General features: G+C 45.1%; 1 long non-coding RNA gene across 2 annotated transcripts; it reads left to right on the top strand.

Moving 5' to 3' along the window:
- Positions 1–320: 320 nt before the first annotated feature.
- Positions 321–6,481, top strand: LOC123046427 (uncharacterized). Of its 2 annotated transcripts, none has more exons than XR_006422307.1 (7): positions 321–718; positions 1,759–1,833; positions 2,155–2,243; positions 2,313–2,376; positions 3,494–3,755; positions 3,854–4,707; positions 6,029–6,470. It is a non-coding gene; the product is annotated as an uncharacterized lncRNA (long non-coding RNA). The 2 variants fall into 2 exon arrangements; XR_006422306.1 differs by having other exon boundaries at positions 323–718; positions 6,019–6,481.
- Positions 6,482–17,968: the final 11,487 nt, after the last annotated feature.

Here is a 17,968-nt window from a genome sequence, read left to right as displayed (position 1 = left end):
TGATCGGCACTTTGGAGTCGCTCGATCAAAGCCCAATCTAACAATCAAACACCTGCAGTCGGCCCATCACAGGCCGCCGACTTGGACTTCTCCAAAACGCGACGACGCGCCTCCTCAGGAACTGAAAATCCGTAATGACCGTATCTACCACGGCACCCGCCCTCCTCCCCCAAAATCGCTGGCCAGACGTGTAGCGCCTATCTGTGAGACATTGCACAGTATAGTGTGACTCCTTCGTGTCGGGCGTCACACAAAAAGGTCAATCGCGTGAAATAGTTTCACGGACAGTTCATTCTGTGATTTGATTTCGTCGTGTCAATTTTGCCTCCAAAACGCGACGACGCGCCTCCTCGAGAACTGAAAATCCGTAACGGCCGTATCTACCACCACACCCGCCCCCTCCCCCTCCCCCAAATCGCTCGGAGAAACTAGGGTTTACCACCGGAGGAGCCGGCGGAGGCTATGGCCGGCGGGGAGGAGAGGCCGCCGGGGTTGGCGCCAGTGGCTGCGTCATCGAGTTTCGAATTCGCCCTCAATTATGCGGCGTTTTCCGATCGAATTCTGCGACTTGAAATCCCGGCCGAGGATTCCGAGGCGCGGTTCGTCGGCGAAGGATCGCCCTGCGACTCGCCGCGTAGCATATTCGAGACGGGGCCCGGCTTGGGAGGTACCTCGGCCGAGTCGGTGCGACCTCGCAAGCGCCGCAGACAAGACGACGGTATGTAGTGTGTGCTCCCCTCTCCCCTCTCCTCCATCGCCTTCACCTGTGCAATTCTTCTTTGTTCTCAAAGAACACAACTGTTCGGGTTTGGGAATTGGGATACCAAAAGTCCGCTAGTAACTCGAATATTCAAGCACTCCCAAGGTTCGAACCCCTTTGATATGTACTCTGCATTATCGTGGACTAGGGATTGTTTTCTTTCTGTGAGGGAAGTTGATAGGTACTACTTGTGGCCATTCTTGATTGTTACTAGAAAGTAGAGACACTCCTGCTGTAAAAGGGAAAAAACCATATGTCGTATTGAATGATGGCACCATCAGTAGATTGGCATGAGAATCCAGCTTTGTGGCCTTTCTTACTATATCGAGTTAGTTTATCATACATTTCAGACCCAAAGATTGACCATATATATTGAAAAAGATTGGTACAGTGGAGAAATTTTGTGTCCAGGATTCATTTTGTCACCATGTCTGATTAGTAAAACCCAGACAGGGGAAAGCAGCGAGTGATCAATAGCAGTAGGGACTAGGGAGTAACAGACGGCCACTGTATACATGATTTTGCGATCACCAGAGATGGCCACCATTCATTTGTTTGAATTGATTGTTTTGTTTGACAACTCACTGATATAAGTGTACGCAATTAACCTCTGGAGAGAGAACAAAATGAACTCCCCTTAACAACTCAACTAATGCAACTATTTAGGTGTTTTGGTCCTTTTGTTTGAGGTTCATCACTTGTGACAAAATATCATTTTGTCCCTGGCGTGCTCATATTTGTTTCATCATCCTGTTTGAGTTGATCGTCGTACTGTAATGTTTTACCATGTCATTTGGTTATGCATTTAATTTCTGAATCATGAATCATGTCTAGGGGAAGTAGTCTTTTGGGGTTTTGATAAAAATCTTGTCTCAGAGGTTCTCATAGTAACATGTAAAAGATTAAATCTATGTAATCATCTGATGTGTTTAGTTAAATCTATGTAGCCACTGTGATTCCTGACGAAACAACTTTTCTTTTGTCATTTCCATGTGCAGAATCTGTACCTCACAGCTCTGAAGCTGAGTTTGGATCAACAGACGTAAATGCTCTATCCATCAGTCCTGAACATGGTACGACAGCTGCAACTTCAACCGTTCCTTTTAGTGATGGTTTTAAACTTTTAATCTTTCTGTTGTATATATCAATTTTTCACCATCAGCTGCAATTTAAACCGTTCTCTATAGTGACAACTTTGAGCTTTTAGCCTTTCTATTGTATATATCAGTTTGTCACAAACAGCTGCAAGTTCAACCATTCCTTTTAGTGATGGCTTTAAGCTTGTAGCTTTTCTGTTATATTTATATATCGATTTCTCACAAACACTAAAATGATTTTATCAGCAAGAATGATCTTTTTTGTCTCTCTGATCTTGGTATTTCACTATTTTGTAGGTGATGCCACTGATACACCCTGTCTAAGAGTAAAGCATATTCATGTTAGCTCCTTGTTACTTGCTTCGAAAAGCCCCTACTTCTACTAGGTAATTGTCAGACCTTCTGAAATCCATCTTGAATAGTCAGCCTGCTGATCTTCACTTGATGCTTTTTAGCTCTTCACGAACGGAATGCAAGAGTCGAAACTGAAGGAAATAACACTGAGGATTGCGGACTATGGTAATTTGTCAACTCAACTCATCTTGAGCATCCTCACTTTTTCTCATGTAAAATGTCTTTAATGCATACTTGCTCTCCCTGGACATATTTCATAACCCGTTTAATCCAATTGGGAGGAAATCCTTTTCCCCTCATTGTGCAAGCATCACATGGTATCAGAAAGCCTAAAAATGAAATCTCTGCTGCACTAACTTTAAAAAACTGTCTAGTGATGAAAAGTACATGAATCAGCGGAGTTTGTTACTGTATGCTGTTTGATCATGTCTATGTTATCAGTGATGCGATGGTCATATTTAGCTATAGGCCTGTTCTGTATTGCAGCAGCAGATAGTTGATATAGTACTCCTACAGCTACTTAATTTCACTGTACAGGTTAGCTTTTATGAGGTAGATAATTAAGATATTCCAAGGCACTTCAACTGAAACTCAATTGCCAAGTGTACTCGTAATTCATTGCTATAAATTATGAACTGTGGATGTATTCCATGTGATAAAGTTGTATTAGATCAGAAGCTATGTGATGAGGTGGTAAAGTGCCAAATTTCAGGAAGAAATTAGAGGAAAGGCCCCTCCATATTGTTCCTTGTGGAAACGTTGTATTAGATTAGAGTCTAGGTGATGAGGAGGTAAAATGCCAAAGTTGTTAGGAAGAAATTAGAGGAAAGGACCCTCAGTATTTTCATGTGAATTTGTGATAACATCGAATGTCTGAATATTGTGAAAGCTGATTTTCACCCTAAAGTGTGTGCTCTAACCACGAGCTGCTAGCAACTTGGTTAGATTCTAAAGTAGTAAACTAAGGTGAAGTGTTCTATCTGTGCTTGGATGTATTTCTTCTCATTCTTTTTGTCTAAATTAGTACTGCAAGCCTGTTGAGACATTTATGCAGTGTATCTGTATGGATGCTAGATAAATTAACGGATGCAGTTGCTGCTCAAGTTGAATGATTTGGATTTTTGGTGACAAATTATATGATGCATATGTTTTCTTTTTCATGGTCATACTAGTGTACACACAACAGGATTAATTCTAACACAGTTGGCTGTGCGATTTGTGTATTTCTGAACTGAACTGTTGTTAATTCATAGCACTTATATTTTCACTTCATTTGGGACAGAGGACGAAGCCCTGCCAGAGCTGCTGCACTTTATTTACAGTGGAATGTTTAAGACAAGCGATCCTGTTCTGCTTCTGAAAGTGATGCGCGTTGCTGATAAATTTGAAGTTGTCCACTGCATGAGCTATTGCAGCCAGCTGTTGATTAGTCTGCCGATGACAAAGGAGTTAGCTCTCTTGTACCTTGATTACAATCACTCGGTCTCGATATCAAACGCTCTTCAGCCTGTGAAGATAGCAGCTCAGGAATTTTTGGCTGACAAGTACAGAAATCTTCATATGTGAATGACTTCAGTCTTGATAAATTTGGGCATTGCTGCATTTGTATATTAGCTGAATGTTTGATTTGGTCCTGTTTCAGGTCTGAAGCTGAGGTTTTGGATATGCCTCTCTCAGGGATCAGAGCTATATTCTCGAGCAATAATTTGGAGGTGTTGGAGGAGGACTTCGTCTGGGATTTCCTGCTGAAATGGGCTCATGCAAAGTATCCAGAATCTGCAGAAAGGCATAGGATCTTGATCAAATCTTTAGTGCCATTAATACGTTTGAACCAGATGAGTTGTGGGAAACTTCTGTCACTTTTGTCTTGCTAGGATTTGGGCACTCTTCATTCTGCACGCATTGTGATCTCTGCCCTGCTATACAAGTACAGTTCTGCACACAGAGCTCTTCCTGCTACATCATACTTCCATTGCAGATTCTTGGAGAGGACATACAAGTTAAGACCTGTGAAGACGATTGGCTTTGAGCGGCCCCACAAGCAACGTATTGCCTACATGGATCTCAAGTCCGAAGAATGCACCGGTCTTTTTCCGTCTGGACATATCAGGTCTCAACCATTCCACTTTGCAGGACACTCGTTTTTCCTCCTTGTGGCATGCAATCTTAATGCTCAACTAGGGATTCACAGTTTTGGACTATACTTGGGAGTTGAAAAGGAAATATCTCTGCCAATAACCATTGAGTATGAATTTGCAACGAGAACCAGACCTGCAGGTAACTTTGTGTTTAACCGCAGACAAGCCAATACCTTCACAAGTGAAAACCATCTACCAGCGGGATTCCCAAATGTGTTTAACATGTCCTGGGATCAGTTCGCTGCTGAAGCAAGTCCATTGTTTGTTGACAACATGTTGTATCTACGAGTTCAACTGACAGCAATGCAACTTTAGTCCCAGGCCCCACCAAATGATAGTTCTTGACTTTACACCTCAGGTGAGACTTGCACTCTCGATTAGCAGTACTTTGAAGTTTTGTTCTGCTGTTGGAAGATGGAACTCAGCCTTTTCTCTTTAGATACATTTGCCACACTGCTCACGTGACAAATCAATGGAACTGAGTAAATAACAGAGAAATTTGCAAATTAGGATCAATAATGCATATTATTCGTCTGATATATTGTGTTTGTCAGTTTGCTGTGTTAATCTATTTGATTGGTTAAATGCGCTAGTTTAAAGGGCTGGTCACTCGTATGTGTTTTTGAATTATGACAGAGAAATTTGCAAATTAGGATCAATAATGCATATTATTCGTCTGATATATTGTGTTTGTCAGTTTGCTGTGTTAATCTATTTGATTGGTTAAATACGCTAGTTTAAAGGGCTGGTCACTCGTATCTATTTTTGAATTATGAAAGAAATTTTCAAATTAGGATCAATAATGCATATTATTCGTCTGATATATTGTGTTTGTCAGTTTGCTGTGTTAATCTATTTGATTGGTTAAATACGCTAGTTTAAAGGGCTGGTCACTCGTATCTATTTTTGAATTATGAAAGAAATTTTCAAATTAGGATCAATAATGCATATTATTCGTCTGATATATTGTGTTTGTCAGTTTGCTGTGTTAATCTATTTGATTGGTTAAATACGCTAGTATAAAGGGCTGGTCACTCGTTGAATTAGTTGATTTCTTGCTGTGGTCCTCGGTTTATTAAATGAATCCACCAGATAAAATCAGCAAATGTTAAGTGTTTCAGTTTTCCGTGTTCAATCATCCCATTCGATACCTTGTCGTGTGTCTGGGTTCGAATCATGTGCTGTCAGTGGCAGTGCATATTCAGTTTTTCTGCTGCCTGTAGTAATTTAAAGTTTGCTGCCAGTACAGACGTAAATAAAATGCTAAATAGCTTACGCTATATACTGATACAAAAGCAACTGACATGTTAAAACACTCTGTATAAAATGACAAACAGTTCTGTTCCTGTACCTGGTTTCCTGATGTACTCAACCATGATGATCTGAACTTGCAGAAGCTTATTCCATCATCTTGTAGTATCATGATTTATATGCTGGTTGTTCTGCAGAATCTGAAATGCCAAGCTGTTTATGAAATAGTGTCCTGTTTATGTCGTCTTCACATGTGTGCATATGCTATGAGTGGCCATTGTGCTGTATGATATTGGGTCTTAGGAAAATAGTGTTACATGACAATGTATCAGTGATAATCTTCTGTGGACCACCTCCAGAGCATACTGACTTGTAGTATTATTTTGCTTACTGTTTCTGACCTCTGACCTCCTATCAGTTGGTTCCAGAGCACGGCTGACAGCGGAGTTTGATGCTGAATTGGACAGAAGTACAGCTTCCCCTGGGACACTAGTGTCAATGCGTCCACAATTTTACTGTAGAGTGATGGCTTGACCACGACTGGCGGTTTACCTTCGTTTCTCTGAACATTTCGGACAGTAGAGTGTGTACAGCTTCCTCCAGAATAGTACAGTAGCTCTGTTGAGGAAAGGTGCCAAGTGATGCACTCTTGTTCGCCACTTCACATTTGGAGTGCTAGGAAACGATGATGTTTGTTGTACAGCGTTGTATAGCGGTTTTGGAGTCTCGGAGAAATTAAACTCGATCTCTTTTTTCTTTCTTTTTGGCGGGAAAAATTAAACTCGATCTCGCTTTCAGGAAAAATTTGTGCTGAAAGTGCCGATATTCCCTGCCTTCAGTTGTTGATTGCTGCATTCTTCAATACCATCTTCCTCACTTCCATGTCGAGTATTTGATGCATCTTGGTATTCAGATTAGTATACTGTACACCATGGTGGGTGGTGCTTATGAAAACCCATAAACAGCCATTCACACACGTATATATGCTGGCCTGGCTACTAACCGTCTTGTTGCATGTCATGTGATTGTGATAATCCGCGAACCAGGCAACCTTTTTATTTATTTTTTGAAATGAACTTAGCCAGTCAACCTTGGATACGCGGCACGGCAGTGGAGCCACCGAAACGCGCAGCGCTGCTCTCGTTTTGCGGTCGCGGTGGACACTGGTTCTCTTCCTAGAGCCAGCCGTCCCGCGACGGTCACCTGGTGGCCTCGCCTCTCTCACGGAGCAATCGGCACATGGGCTAGGATCCGAATAACGCACTGGCGCACAAGAAATCTGATGCCATGGCGCCATGCACAGATGCATCCGTCCTTGGAGAGAAAACTAAAAAACAACAACATTACATTTGGGGTCAGGGTTGTACATTACCATTGCTATTAAGAAATAAAAAAAAACACCACTTTTTTAGGCCACTTGGTTACAAATTGCACCAAACTAAGTTCTTACCTCCAACATTAAAGGTGAAAACCAAGCAAGTCAGGCTTTCCTTCATGTTCTCGTTCCCACTACTCTAAGACCATCTATTCTTTCTTTTACAGGCTCGCCTTCGAGGTTTCATGTTATCCAAATATGTGGATACATGTCTATGGTTTCTTCATCAGAGCTATTGCATAAGCCAAAAGAAAAGAGGAATGAGTGCACAAAACGGTGGGAATGGGAAGCATCAGAAAAGGATCCATGCCAAATATTTGCACCTCCAACACCAGCGACGTGTTTGCTTGCATTGTTGCCTAAGAGGAAGTCTGCGTGGAGGGACAAATAGAAGAGTGATGAGGCAACATGTAGGCGTGCAGGACAAACATGGCGACGACCAGCAGTAGGAAAACACCGATGAAGAAGGCGAACGCGGAGCGGCAGCTGCCATTGTAGAAGTACAGCTCCACCTAAGTTCCGTGCCCGACCATGGTCATCAGGTAGTTCGACACCTGCAGCGAGCCAAGAAGCCCAGGCAGCATCAGCACAAGCGCGACGAGGCCAGCGGTGATATGGCAGCTGCAGCGCCCCGCCCGGCGCTCCCGTGCCCAGCGGTGGTGCCAGTGTAGTAGGACGCAAGAGAGGAGGCTGAGAGGAGGATTAGAAGGGATGAAGGAGATTAAGGAGTGTCATTAAAATATATCACACAGTTCATGAGGAAGATGTAGATCTACTCGTCTACGATCGTCGAAATAGAAAATATGCAACACAAAAGTCATATGGAACTGCGAGATGAAGCTACTGGTCAAAGGAAATTTCAAACGATCGACCGTGCGCGAAGAATTTGACAAAATTCATCCAAAATAGCTCCAACATGAACACGAAATTGAGCATTTACTGTCGACGAAACTATGAACCTTTCGCGCCTGAATGGAACTTGGAACCCATAACATCAATGTGCATCTTTTCCGTGTAGAGCTTATCTCGAATCAAAGCACCTTTGTGTAGATCAGAAGGGACGGGGAAGAAAGGAGATCAGAGAGAAGCTTACTAGAGGTAGGATAACATAACACGTACAAGCTGTATACTACTCGCATCGCACTAGCATACTTTTGTGCAAGGGGGGCCACCATGTGCGCTCGATGTGGCTCAACTTAGCTGGCTGGCTGGAAACTACCGATTCGGCAGTTCCTAGCAGGCCTGACTGGGAGCTGCTTTAAGTTCCGTGTGATGCAGGCCCAACAGTGAACGCAAACAATCAAACCGTCTATTTTCTTCCCGCACGGGCCTGGTTGGCCTATATGCGGGCTACAAAACACGTCCTAGAGGTGCATACAAACAAACAAGGAGGGTTTTTCTCCATGTTCCCATCCTATGGCTCTTGAGCTCTCTCTCTCTTCCTCTTACTAGCTTATTCACGGTCCCTACAAATCTAACGACGCAAAAGCTTTCAAAGAGCAAGCTTGAATTACTGGACAAAGTGTTTCAGCTTTGAGGTATAAATAATGGGTGGTATATCATAGGCAGAACCTTAGAGGATTGAGCAATAAAGGCACTCGGTGCATGGGGCACCTTACTACAGTCAATGATATTGGGGCCACAGAATCTCCGGCCGTCCTACTCTACTCTTAATTAAGGGCACATGTCTAAGGATATCTTTTGCTTACCTCTACTACCCATATCCAAAACTAGTGCATAATATGCGTATCAGCCTTTTTCAGAAGCTTGAGCATTTATAGAGTCAAAATATGTAGCAGTAAGAATTTACTAGATAAAAATAATATGAAATTGGATAAATTAAAACCCCTCTAAGGGCATCTTCAAGACGGACCCGTAAACCGCACGTATCCGTCTGGGCCGAGGAAGCCATCAAATGCGGGCCTGTATCGGTCCACGAGGCGGTCCGGACATGATTTCTCCCGCAAATTGGAGACAAAGTGGAGGGAGGTTTGTAGGAGTCCGGACACCTGAAACGTAGGACGCCTACACCCCCGGGCCACGCAACCCCCCTCCCGGTCCCATTTCATTCCACTCCGCCCCTTCTCCCCCTTGCTTTGCATCCACACCCTCCACCTCCGCCGCCAAAATTGTACGTCTACGGCTGCCACAGAGGCAATCAGCACCAACACGCCAGCTCACCGTTACGACGGAGCTTTCCACCTTAGAGCCGTTTGTACCTAGGTACACTCCGCCCCCTGTCAACGACCTCCATGACAGACACCATGCCCGACGGGTGTTCGGTCAAATGCCATTGAGCTTTTTTTCAAATGCTATGTCGTTTTTTAGAGTACGCAGGATGGTCAGCTACTCGACCTTGGAGGATGAGTTGTTGTGTGATGTGGGACTCGCCATATCCGCGGATTTTAGAATTGTCGAAGTGGTTGTTTCTTGCTAGTCTGCCTGCATATATATAGGGTGGGTCTATTATGATAACACCCATTCTGCACACCGAATCGCTTATTCTGATAACACTTAATCACGGCACCGCCCACCTAAACCGAACCAATGCCTGTACCGAACAGAACTGCACGCACACCTTTCCCCCCACCTCCCATGTCGTTTTCCAGCCGCGGCGCCCCACGGCACAACCCTCCACCTCACCTACCACGCCGCCGGCAGCCGCATCCGCCTCATCCTGGCCAGATCCGCGTCACCACGGCCGGATCCACCATCATCCCCACTCCTCCCACCTTCTTCCTCTCCCCATCATCTTTGCTCCGCATGCCCCAGCCACTACTGGCGTCGACCGCCCCAGCCGACCGCCCCGGCCAACTCCCAGTGCCGCCCGCCCGGATCCAGCCCACACCAAGCCGCCATTCCGCGCCGCCGAGGCCTCTGAGCCCCGTCACGCTACCCACCCACTCCTCTCTTCATCCCCCAGGCTCACCATCCTCCCCCGATTGGATCCGGCGGCTCCCTGTTCAACGCTACCTTGAGCAGGGGAGCTCGCACGGCGGAGGCGGGGCGGCGGGCGGGAAGCCGAGGCTGCCGCACAGCGGGCAGGTGCTTCCCTCCCCTACCTACCTCCTTCCACGGCACCACGAGTTCTTCCCAAAAATTGCAGCACCACCCCAAGCCCGTCCCGCATCTGATCCACTCATCAGCGGCGCACCCCACCCCCCTCCGCCCCGCGACGGTGTGCAGTACGACACTCGCGTTGGTGCAGCCCGATGGCTGCACCTACGAACGACGACCGCAAAGTCCCTAGGATGAAGACGCCGGGGAGCGTGGCGTGCAGTACGACACTCGCGTTGGTGCAGCCCGATGGCTGCACCTACGCACGACGACCGCGAACTCCCCAGGATGAAGACGCCGGGGAGAGTGGCGTGCAGCTCATTTTGGCTCACCATGCAGCTCATCGCGGCTAAGGTTGCAGCTCGGCATGCTGCGACCTCTGCTTGTGTGAGCGCGTGGCGTGCAGCTCGGCGCGTGGCGTGCAGCTCATTTTGGCTCATCGTGCAGCTCATCGCGGCTAAGGTTGCAGCTCGGCATGCCGCGGCCTGCAGTCTGCTTGCGTGAGCGCGTGGCGTGCAGCTCATTTTGGCTCATCGTGCAGCTCGTCGCGGCTAAGGTTGCAGCTCGGCATGTCGCGGCCTGCAGTCTGCTTGCGTGAGCGTACAGTTCGTCACTGGGTGGGTGCAGGAGACTGCCGGCCAGCCGAGCTTGCGGTTCTTTTGTCTTTTTTTCTTCCGATTTGGAGGGCTGTGTGTCTCGGTTTGCACCATGCATGGTGCAGTTCAGCAGCTCTTTCCACACCATTTACAGTCTGGTGCGACAATTCGTTCAATTAAACAGCGAAAAACAAAATGCAGTTGGCCGGCCCGTGAAGTTTGGTGTATTTTTATGCCTCGACCGTGCAACTGACTAGGTGCTCCCAGCGAGGTTTAGAGGTTTTGGGTGTTTAGTGTGCTCCCAATCACCCATGTAGTTTCATTTTTACTGTACATTTTGCTTTGTTTTGCTTGTGTGGTGCGGTTGTCTTCTGGGATTGGTACAGTGCGATGCTGGGAAGATGTGGGCGATGAGGCATGGAGTTCCCTGGCGCGAACATGTTGTTCGTGGATGTGGATTTTGTTTTTGCAATTCGTTGTTCCTATTTGAGTAGTCCAAAAGCATGTTTCATGTGATATAGGATGTACGGTTGTATGCAATTGTAATTTTGAAGTCCGCTCCACCTCGTCTCATGTGGTTAACTTTAATTTGTGACGTGGTCCACTTCCCTCAATTGTGAATTACACTCTCCTCATGCGGTTCTCGGATGTGGTTCACTTTTGAGAGTGATGAGGTTCACTTGCACACAGCGTGGAAGTGCGAAAAAATAGCAAAACAACAACAACAAAAAATAATGTGGTTCACTTCCCTTGTCCTCTGCGGTCCACTCCCTGTCATAAAAAATGTTAAAAAAACATGTCAAAAACTCGCTGAGAAAAATTTACGTCTGACAAAAGAAATTATGAAGTCCACTTGACTGTCTGATGCAGTGCAGTTTCTGTCTGAAGCAGTGCGCTCATCTGTCCGATGCACTTTCTTCGTCGATTTTGGTGTAACAAAAAAACAGAGTGTCCACATTTCATTAAAATCAAAATTGCTCTTAAACCACAACGGATTAGCAAGTGTTCTACATGAAAAATTTGCGCCTCGATGACATCTTTCCATCGGCATATAATTTGAATCATTTCAACCAACGGTTTGTAAAAATTTCAAGAAAAATGGCCGCTCCCTCTCGTTGTCCGCCACACGATTTTCAAAATTAACTTAAAACCGTAAGGAATTTCAAAAATATTTCAACATATAAAAGTTGCGCCTCGTTCGTAGCTTTCCAACCGCGTATCACACGCCTTGTTTCGACAAACGGTTCAAAAACTGGAGTGAAAACAGTACCGAAAATTTCAAATTTTTTGAAAAACAGAATTCCGCGATTTAGTAAATTTGAAACTGCTCTTAAACCGTAACGAATTAGAGAAATATTTATATATGGAAAAGATGCGCCTCGACGATATCTATCCAACGACGTATCATTTGCTACATTCCGACAAGCGGTTTAGAAAAAATCACGAAAATATGTTCGCCGCCACTCGTCATCCGTCATGCCGTTTTTGAAACTGCTCTTAAACCGTGTGGAATCTCGAAAAGTATTCAACATAGCGAAGTTGCGCCTAATCCATAGCTTTTCAAGGGTATATTATACGCCCCGTTCCGATAAACAATCAAAAAATTAGAGCGAAAACAGTACCGAGAAAACACTGCGTGCAGTTTTTTTCCGACGCAAAGTTCACTAGTCTATATTACAGTGCTCGTCGTCAAGAAGATGCAGTGCACTTGCGTTCAGCGTGCAGTGCAGAAGTGGTGTGCAGAATAATTATTCTGCTAATATTAGCAGAATAACTATTCTGCACACCACTTTGACACTGCACGCTCAATAGAAGCACACTGCATCATTTTGACGACGAGCACTGCAATAGAGACTAGTGAACTTCGTGTCGAAAAAAACTGCACGCGGTGTTTTTTTGTACTGTTTTCGCTCTAGTTTTTTAACCGTTTATCGGAATGAGGCTTGTAATATACCGTTGAAAAGCTATGGATTAGGTGCAACTTCGATATGTTGAACACTTTTCGAGATTCCACACGGTTTAAGAGCAGTTTTGAAAATGGTGCGGCGGATGACGAGTGGCAGCGAGCGTTTTTTCGCGTTTTTTTTTCTAAACCGCTTGTCGGAATGAAGCAAATGATACACCGTTGGATAGATATCGTTGAGGCACATCTTTCCCATATATAAATCTTTCTCTAATTCGTTACAGTTTAAGAGCAGTTTCAAATTTACTAAATCGCCTAATTCTGTTTTTCATTTTTTTTTTCAAATTTTTGATACTGTTTTTGCTCTAGTTTTTGAACCGTTTGTCGAAACGAGGCGTATGATACGTCATTGGAAAGATATGGACAAGGCGCAACTTTTATATGTAGGAATGGTTTTGAGATTCCTTACGGTTTTAAGTTAATTTTGAAAATAGTGCGGCTGACGACGGGAGGCAGCGGCCGTTTTTCGTGAAATTTTTGCAAACCGCTGGTCGAAATGATTCGAATTATACGCCGTTGGAAAGATATTGACGAGGCGCAACTTTTTCATGTAGAACACGCTCTCTAATTCCTTATGGTTTAAAAGCTTTTTTGAATTTACCAAAATGCGGACACTCTGTTTTTTGCGACCCCGGAATCGACCAGTGTACTGCATCAAACAGAAGAACGCACCGCTTCGGAAAAAAAACCCGCACTGCATCAGACTGAAAACCGCACTGCAATGTCTACAAAAGGAACTGTATTATCACAATTTTTGCTAACTTTTCATTTTGTAATTTCATCTAAACTACGAGGCCGAGTGTATTTGAACCACAGACAACTCCCGATGCATTTTACATTTTTTAGGCCTTCCTGAAACACAGGGCGGGATGAGTGTAGCTCACTTCACGAATAATTGAAGTGAAGCACAGTGAAGCACGAAGTTAAAGTGAAGTACATAGTTCTCCTGTTGTCTTTCTCTATTTTTGTTTTATAGAAAAACGTGTGTACTCCATAGTCAAGGCAAGTGAGCTGCATTAGACATGACTAATAAACTACATCTAAATATTTTTGTTTTATAGAAACACGTGCGCACTCCATAGTCAAGGCAAGTGAGCTGCATTAGACATGACTAATAAATTGCATCTAAATAAATGAACTTCTGAAAAGAAAACCGTCAGACTTTTCAAACAAGTGCAAATGCACTGCACGGTGGAGTCGAGAGAACTGCAATGTTCTTTTTTATAGTTACAAATTTTACCCTCCAAGTTTACATAAAAACTTCTCAAACAAAAATTGAATCAAATTCCTAGGTTCTGGGTCCAGTTCCATTCACCCAGCCAGTGCCAAACGAACTGCGAGGCAGAGGCTGGTGAGCTGCATGCCCGCCCGCCCGTTCGAACCATATTTTTTTGCAAATCCTGATTTGTAGCGCCAACAGCCAAACTACACCACATTTTTTGTACAATGAACTACTGTTTTAAACATTTCTTACAACGTATTGGAAAATCTGTGAAATCAACAGAAAAATAGTAACTGGTCGCCCAACCGCACCGCACCGTGAGCACAAGCAAACTGCAGTGTTGTGCACTAGCAAAATCTAAAAAAAATTCTTTTCTGAACAGCAATAGAACCAGCACGCCGGCGCCTGCAAACAAATTTGGAAGATGCAAGAGGTGGCGCGTGCAAGTGTATGACATAATGAGTCGACGACGGCCGCTTGCGCCTGCTGTGTGGACTGCTCCAGTGACGCCGGACGATGTCGACGAAGTGAGCTGCATCTGAACAAGAAAAATCATCGTTTCACCTTTTTGTTGTCGACACAGGGAGTGCTTCCGAACCTGCAAAACAGAGGAGGCATTGGGAATCAGTCGAAGGAACAATAGAGAAGGAAGGGATGAACAAGGAGCAAGGGCCAGAAGGAGAGAATGGCCGGAGCAGACCGCCGGAGAGCCCCGCCATGCCAATAATACCGGAGGGGACGAGGAGAAGGACTAGGGAGGCGGCCATCAGGGAGGGCGGTCGGAAGGGGCATGCCCGCGGTGGGGATCCCGCCATGGCCGCGGGATGCGCTGGGGCTCCTGCCGGCGGCATGACTGGATCTGTGCCATCTCCTCCAACCCCGGCCATGCCGCTGCGTCAATCTCCAGCGGGCCGCGGCGGTTGGCAGGAGATTCAGGGGGAGCCACTCCTTCGCGTCTCCCGCGTGATGGAGCAAGGCGTGGCGGGTCCCGGTGTGCCCTCACGCCGTAGGTGCTCCTGCACAGAAGGCCGTCATGGCAGCGGTGGCGGCGGCCGAATCTTGTGCGGTTGGCCGTGCCCGGGGCCGTGGCGACCGAATCCGGTGGCGGGGTTCTAGCGTTTGGTTGGGGCGGCGATGAGTTGTGCGCAGGTGGTGTGTGCTGCAGCCGGTGGTAGGGGTGGGATTTGGGGGCGACCGATGGGGAGCGGTGGGGCGGCCTTTGGGGAAAGGTGGGGCAGGTGGTGTGGGCTGCGGCACGACGGAGGTGGTGGGCGGCGGGGCTGGGGGAAGGTGGTGGTGCCATGGATCTGGCCGAGGAAGGTGGAGTGGTGGTCGATGGATAGCCAGGCCGGAGAAGGTGGGAGGATGGGGCGCCGGCTCGGGTGGGTGGGCCGCCCCGCTACGAAGAAGGTGGGAGGGTGAGGTGGCGGCTCGGGTGGGCTGCACCGCGCCGGAGAAGGTGGGCGCCGCGCCCGCCGGTGGTGTGCTCCGTCGTGGAAGGTGGTTGTTGGGGGGAGGTGGAAGGAGAGGGAGTGGGTGGGGCGCGGGGTGGTGTGGAGGACCGTGGGGCTCAAATGGATAAGGTGGGATGTAATCCAGATGCAGTTTGTTTTCGCGGTCCGAGGCAGCACGGAACTGTTAGCAGAATAAGGCGTTTGGTGTGCAGAATAAGACTCTAAAGGGTGTTATCATAATAGACCCACCATATATATATATATATATATATTCATTAGTTTGCTATGTGCACATGTGAAGTCTCTAGGAACAGTTTGTCCTATTCACATCATTTTACAAGATGGATGCCAGAAAGATCTGCAATGCATATGCTCCTGTGAGCTAACTACTATCTTTCTCACTCTAATTGTTGCTATGACTCTTAGCTACATTTGTCAGCATTGATGGGTCATTGATCTGATTTTCTCCACATCGTGAGTTCAACATAAGGGAAATAGCGAAGAATCTGCATCATTATTCTATGTATTAAAGTTGCGTGGCTCATCTTAACTTTTCTAAAACTATGCTTGTTCATGTTTCTACGACTAACTGGCCCTTTTTCAGATATAGCGATGTGTACTACTTGAAAGGTAAATTAAATGTCTTTGTGTGTTTCATGGTGGTAGTAGAACATTAAATATGAAACATAACTACCAAATTATCAAGTGTAGACCAGTTGGCCTGTTAAGCCAACATCTTATCTTATGAATGGATTAAGGCATGGCAAAGAAACAAAGACAGAAAATAACAATCCAACTATGCAGAGTGTATGAACTTGAATGAAATCTTTTTAATACTATGAATCCTTTTTTATGTTGTGTGATCCAAAAGGAATAGGAAGGAGCACCAAAGAACAATAGGCATGGGAGGCAATAGGAAAACTCAAAACAAAGCATCTTCCAGTGTTAGTGAGGAATTGAGGTCTTTAGCCTTCTCTCATGTTCCCATGTTCACCGCTCTTAGGCCCTCTTTTGTTCCACTGCCTGTCTTGCGGTGGACATCTCATTTTACATGAATATATGCACACACACACACACACACACACACACACACACACACACACACACACACACACACACACACACACACACACAGATATATATATATATATATATATATATATATATATATATATATATATATATATATATATATATATATATATATCCTTTTTCTACTAAAGCAATTTAGCAAACAAAAAGGAAGAGGAAGGAGCGCATAAGAATGATAGGAATGAGAGGCATAGGGAAATATCAAACCAAATTTCCACCACAACACAAGAGATGAAGAACCAATTAGTTGGGCTTTCCTCTATGTTCTCATTCCCACCGCTCTTAGGCCCTCTCGTTCTTCCTCTTCCTAGCTCGCTTTTGAGATCTCACATCAAATATGTGCGCTTATATTTTATTTCTACGCTAAAACAACCAGGCAAGACAAAAAGAAAAGGAAGGAGTGCTTGAGATCAATAGGAATAGGAGGCATCGGGAAACACCAAACTGAATTCTCACCTCCCACTAGAGGTGGAAACAAAGCAAGTTAGGGTTTCCTCCATGTTCCCATTCCCACTGCTCTCAGGCTCTCTTTTCTTCCTCTTCTCGACTAGCCTTCTAGATCTCAGGTTATCTAAGTATGTGCGCACATATTTATGGTTTATGCGTTAATCTATTGCGCAAGCGAAAGGGAAGAGGAAGAAGTGCTCAAGAACCATAGGAATGGGAGACATCAGGAAAGCACACAACTAAATATTTGCACCTCCAACACTAGAGGTGAAAACAGAAGAGTTAAGCTTTCCTCCATGTTCCCATTCCTAATGCTCTTATGCTCTCTCTTTCTTCCTCTTCCCTGCTTACTATCGGAGCCTACAATATCTGAAGAAAAAGGTAGCAGGCAACAAGCTTGAATTGCTGGACTAAGTGTTTCAGCTTTGATGTATAAATAGATGTGATATGCACTATGTAGAGAACCATAGGAGGATCTACTAATTAAGACACCCAGTGCATAGTATCACTTTATAGTCAATGACAATGGAGCCAATTGTCCTGTGCTGTACATGTAGAGCATGTGCGAGGATATCTTCTGCATTCATACAGCAGGAAAATAACTTAGCGTTCATGGCAGAAGAAAATAAAAATACTCTCCTTCGCCCTGCCAATCTACTATATTTAAGTAGCTAGCCCACACTATTTGGAATTCTCTGCCTTCTCCTTGTGCCACATCACCCAAATTAGTTTAGCCATTAGATATATTAGATCAGTCTACAATAGCCCTTAGATATACATGTTGAGAGCCGCCACCAAGCGCACGTAGTAATTGAATGCATGCATGCAAATATGCATGCAGTAACTAGTAACTGACTCATAAAATGTGCGCCTAGCTCACACTATCGTGGCTCCATGAAAGGAAATTGAGGCATGCATGCATGTTTTAATTCGTTTTGCTCCATTTTGGACTTATACAACGAGATCCACATTTTTTTTCCAAATGTTGGTTAAATGAATTATCTTGCTACAGGAGAAATGCGACACACTAGCTAGGTTGATTAGTTCAACGAAATTTTATTGCGCAATTTTTATTTTATACAAAATCCGCAGCAACTCGCTGGGCATTCGTCTAGTTACTACTAGTAGTTGCTACCACTTGAAGATGACAACTACTCCTTGG

The sequence above is a fragment of the Triticum aestivum genome, chromosome 2B (genome assembly GCF_018294505.1).
Source record: "Triticum aestivum cultivar Chinese Spring chromosome 2B, IWGSC CS RefSeq v2.1, whole genome shotgun sequence".
Lineage (NCBI taxonomy): Eukaryota > Viridiplantae > Streptophyta > Magnoliopsida > Poales > Poaceae > Triticum > Triticum aestivum.
Note: the sequence above shows the minus strand (reverse complement) of the source record. Positions and strands in the feature narration are given on the sequence as shown.